The following is a 5,454-nucleotide window of genomic DNA, read 5'->3' as shown; positions in this document are numbered from 1 at the left end:
CAGTACATTGAGTTTTGTGATGACAGGAGCATCAGATCGACTTATTCGTGCTCTAAGTCAACTCATTTAGTACCACTCTCTCAAGTCAATAGTGAGCACTCTGGCTCCTTAGTTAGTTAAGTATTCCCACGAGTCATTTATGTCTAAACGATATCACGTAACTTAGAGATATGTATTTGACTTATTTTGCGACTTCATGTAATTTCAGGAACGTTGCTTATGCTTGTGCTGATATAGTAAGAGGACACAACAATAGTCATGATTAGAGACTCTCAAGTCAATATGAGTTAAGAATCAGAACAGTCATATTAGACACAGGCATTATTAGTGCATAAGCCCATAGTCTATTAGACACAGTCATATTAAAGGACCATAGGTAAAACTATATTAGGAGAGACGAATACTCTAAGATATCAAAAAGGAAGACAGTCAGAGTGAAAATTATAGGACAGGTCACTTATATAACGAGATACAGCATGTGCGGAGATATTAGAAGAAACAGTCTATAGTAGGTAAGAAGGACAAGTAATGAGCATTGAGAGGAGAGGCATCGAATGATATGAAGACAGACAAGCGCTCAGAATAAGTCTAAGACAGAATTCAGAGTTAGAGACAGTCATATGGTAGAGACATGTCATTATGTAGTTGACTGTCATGTGGTCCCTCTCGAAGCCCGGTGGCAGTGACTTGCAATTACTGACCTATCATAGTCAACTAGTTAAGATAGACGCGTATATGAGTTAGAAGATCAGTTTCTCTAATCTATAGCTGTAGAAGACTAGCTCAATGATTAAGAAAGGCAGATCATATATAGACACCAGTCTTAGAGTTATGCAACTCGACACCGCTCATTAATTAGAGACATGTCACACTATTTTAATGGGGACTATGCAAGGTTTAGGTATTAGGACAACATCCTCATATTAGAGCACACATTCCAATACCATTAGAAGGCAGATTTCCAACTCATTCAAGACGAACACAGATCCCCAACTCACATTACTATGGTCTACCTGTGATGATCTCCCAACGGCTCTCAGTTGTCTATGCAGACCCGACAAAAAGTCATAGTTACAAGACGAGAGAGGACAGAGGCAAATAAATAGAAACGGACAGAAGTCATGTTAAAAGAGAGCAGCAGTGAGCGATCAATTAAAAGAAGCAGGGCATGGTAGTGATTATATGAAGAACAGTCATATTAGAGGACAGTGTGGGTCAATTCATGTTTGTTATGTGTACCGCCGACACTCCCAGTCATGTAGGGAAGACAGAGGTGCATATTAGAAGAGCAGTTACATTATACTAGACACTAGCCTATTTAGGTAATTAGAACACCAGATAAACAGGAGATATTGGTAAGACGGAACAACTTCATGATTAAAAGACAGTCATGTATTAGTACAGCACGCGATAATTAAGACACTAAGTATCTCACTATAGCATGGCGGGAGAATACGTGAGTAAATTAGAGCACCCGGTGGTCATATAGTACGTACCAGTGTCTATAGTTAGAGGGACAGAGTCATATGTAGTATCACTCAGTTGTTTCATGACTTTAGACTACAGTTCATATTATAGTAGCACAAGTCAGTGAGGTGTTAGACCTTCGAGTTTATAAACTGTGAGAAGAGAACGAGTCATATTACCGAAGAACACTCATGAGTTAGACCATTCGAGGTCATATTAGAACTACATCGGCGGTCATAGATTTGAGAGACACGGTCAGTATTAGATCACATTCGGAGTATCTCAACAGAAAGGTGAACAGTGCAAATGATGTTAGACGAATCAGTCTGATATTCATTGACACCACTCATATTGTAAACATTAATCTACTATTATATATCAGGACAGTGCGATATATGTTACACATGTCATATATAGAAGACAAGCTCATATTCCGTGCATACACTATACATTTGAGGCTAAAGTACGACTCATAATATAGACACAACCTGCATAGTTAGCATGCACAAGTCCATGAATGTGAGAGAACAAGTTCTCAATACTTACGGACATCAACCTCATACATAGACACATGCAAATTAATCAGACAGTCAAATTAAGGACACAGTCATATATGAAAAGACAGTCATATTAGACAACAGTACATAATTTAAGACAACAGTTACATTCTCCTCCTCCTCCATACTCAGGCATCATCTTAAATTTCGACACTATTCATATTAAAAGTACAGTTGCATATGTAGGTACACACCGTCTATTAGAGGCGGTATTATTTGTGGTTGCGTCATTATTAGAGGCTCTCACATCATATTAAAAGACTTGATGCTCTTATAGTATAGGTGCCACTGCAGTCAAATATTAGACAACTCCACCTCATATACGAGCATGCCAGTTTAGTATTATTAGACCAGTTATCACCCGGATCAGCGCCGCCTCATCGACTTAGGAGACCGTCATCACTTTAGAAGTACACGCTTCGATATTACGGAGCAACAGAATCAATATCTGAAGACACCAGATCATCTTAGCCGAACAGCCTTTCATAATTAAACAACAGGTGCTATTAGAGGCAGTGGCACACTTCCGAACACAGGTCACTATTAGAGCGAGTCTATAATATTAGACAGACATTACTGAAGACAGTCCAAATATTGAACACAGTCCCATATTACAAGACAGTCATCATCTATGACTGACATCATATTACGACCACAGTCATTATTAAGACACAGTACATATCTAGAAGACCCAGTTACATATTAGACACAGTCAGCTACTTAGACAACAACTCCTGTTAAAAGACCCAGCTCATTTAGAGCACGTAACCAACACCATAATCCTAGACCAACTGCCACTATATATAGCAGCAGCTGCCTAATTAGAGGCACGATCCAACAATCTCTAACGACAGCACAGATCCCTATGCTGACACATCACTGTAAGCAGCGAGCCCACCACCATTGGATCAATCTGAAACACAAATTGATCTGAGGACAAAAACCTTACCTGACCTCCCAGCAGACAAGCCTGCTTGGCACAGATACTACGAGCGATCTCTTTACTACACTCGAAGGTCGGCGCACGGCGTAATTCGTTTGTCGAGACGTAGTACTACACTACACACGGCACGCATTGCCACACACACGGCACACACTCACACACGGCACGCATGTGCACACACACAGCACCGACTATCACACCGGCACGCATGCACACACACGCAACACACGGCACGGCATGCACACACACACACGGCAACGCAGCACCACACGGCACGCAGCACACACACTACACATCCTGGCACCCAGATATAAAAAACTGAACTTGAGCATGTGCTGCTGATACATTTGCCTCAGATCAATTTGTTTAATGTAATGTCTCTGACATTGACTGTGTCTAATATGACTGTTCTCTATATGACCTTCCTAATTGACCTCAATATGAGTCAAATACCTCAAAAGACCAACAAGCGAAATACGGTCAAAAACTCGAAGGAGACGAGCAGATCCTAATGTGCTATGCGTTGCCGTGTGGGTGTGCGTGTGTGTTGCATGCGTGCCCGGATTTGTGTGTGTGTGTGCATGCGTGCCTGTGTGTGCGTGTGTGTTGGCATGCGTGCCGTGCTGTGTTGTTGTGCATGCGTGCCGTGTGTGTGTGTGTGCATTGGCGTGCCGTGTGTGTGCGTGTGTGGCATGCGTTGGCCGTGTGCTCTCTCTCTCTCTCTCTCTCTCTCTCTCTGTGATTTCTTAATCTTCTCTCTCACTCAGTACTACACATGTCCTTTTATTTCCTGACAGTTATTGTTTTCATTAATAAGCAGCAACTAAATCTGAGCTCTTCTCACTCTTAAACTCTCCTCCCAGGGATTGGGGCTGCCTTGCGTTCCCAAAAACAGACACAATAATTTCCTCTCAAATTGTCTCTACTCTGTCAAAAAGGCTTTCCTTTCTTCTAAAATATAGAGCCGAGAATCCCATCCCTCTCGCAGCTAATGGGAATTTTATTGCGTCTAATTTTAGATTAAAGTGGGTCTTGGAATAAAAGCCACCATCTGATAATTGAGTTTATACATAGTTGTGAATATTACAGCCTGTTGTAGACCTGAGGAGAGAGAGAGGGAAGAGAGAGGTTAAAAAGACTTATGGTTAATAACTTCTTGTTTCAGAGTTATGAAGGGGAGTTGTTTTTGCCTCTGGGAAAACCTAAGGGTTGTGTTGTGTTGACACCAAGAAGTCTAAATGTTTCTAAACAGTTCCTGAAGTGTTTTCCAAAACGTTGCTGTTTTTATCAGTTCTCTTCTTGCTGTCTCTTACGGTTGAGCAGCTGGATGTACGTGAGTAATAATCATTTGGTGGTTACTTACATATTTTCTATATGTACCGTACCAGTCAAAGGTTTAGACACACCTACTCATTCAAGGTTTTTCTACATTGTAGAATAATAGTGAAGAAATGAAAACTATGAAAAAACACATATGGAATCATGTAAAAGTGTTAAACAAATCTAAATATATTTAATATTTGAGATTCTTCAAAGTAGCCAACCTTTGCCTTGATGACAGCTTTGAACACTCTTGGCATTCTCTCAACTCTTGGCATTTATTTGGGCTGCAATTTCTGAGGCTGGTAACTCTAATGAACTAATCCTCTGCAGCAGAGGTAACTCTGGGTCTTCCTTTCCTGTGGTGGTCCTCATGAGAGCCAATTTCATCAGGGCGCTTGGTGGTTTTTGCGACTGCACTTGAAGAAACTTTCAAAGTTCTTGAAATGTTCCGGATTGACTGACCTTCATGTCTTAAAGTAATGATGGTCTGTCATTTCTCTTTGCTTCTTTGAGCTGTTCTTGCCATACTCGGGTCTCCAGCTCGCGCAGCGGTCTACGGCTCTGCATCTCAGTGCTAGAGACATCACTACAGACACCCTGGTTTGAATCCAGGCTGTATCACAACTGGCCGTGATTGGGAGTCCCATAAGGCGGCGCACAATTGGCCCAGCGTCATCCGGGTTTGGCCGATGTAGGCCGTTATTATTTTAGTTAGGTCAGGGTGTGACATGGGGTATGTTTGTGTTTTGGGTGTTTATTATGGTAAAGGGGGTGTTGGTTTTAGTGTATGGGTTTGTGTTGAGTGTATGTGTCTAGGATTGTCTATGGTTGAGTGTAGGTGTTTAGGAAAGTCTATGGTTGCCTGATTTGGTTCTCAATCAGAGACAGCTGGTTATTGTTGTCTCTGATTGGGAGCCATATTTARGGTAGCCATAGGCTTTAGGTGTTTGTGGGTAATTGTCTATGTTTGAACGTTTGTAGCCTGTGTGTGTGTGTGTGTGTGTGTGTGTGTGTGTGTGTGCACAACGTTTGTAGCTTCACGGTCGTTTGTTTAGTTGATGTATAGTGTTCGTTTCAATTTTTCTCTCTTCTGAATAAAAGAAGATGTTCTTTTCACGCGCTGCGCCTTGGTCCTCACTCTCTTCACAAGACGATCATGACAGA

This window comes from Salvelinus sp. IW2-2015, unplaced genomic scaffold (assembly GCF_002910315.2).
Source record: "Salvelinus sp. IW2-2015 unplaced genomic scaffold, ASM291031v2 Un_scaffold2183, whole genome shotgun sequence".
NCBI lineage: Eukaryota > Metazoa > Chordata > Actinopteri > Salmoniformes > Salmonidae > Salvelinus > Salvelinus sp. IW2-2015.
Note: the sequence above shows the minus strand (reverse complement) of the source record.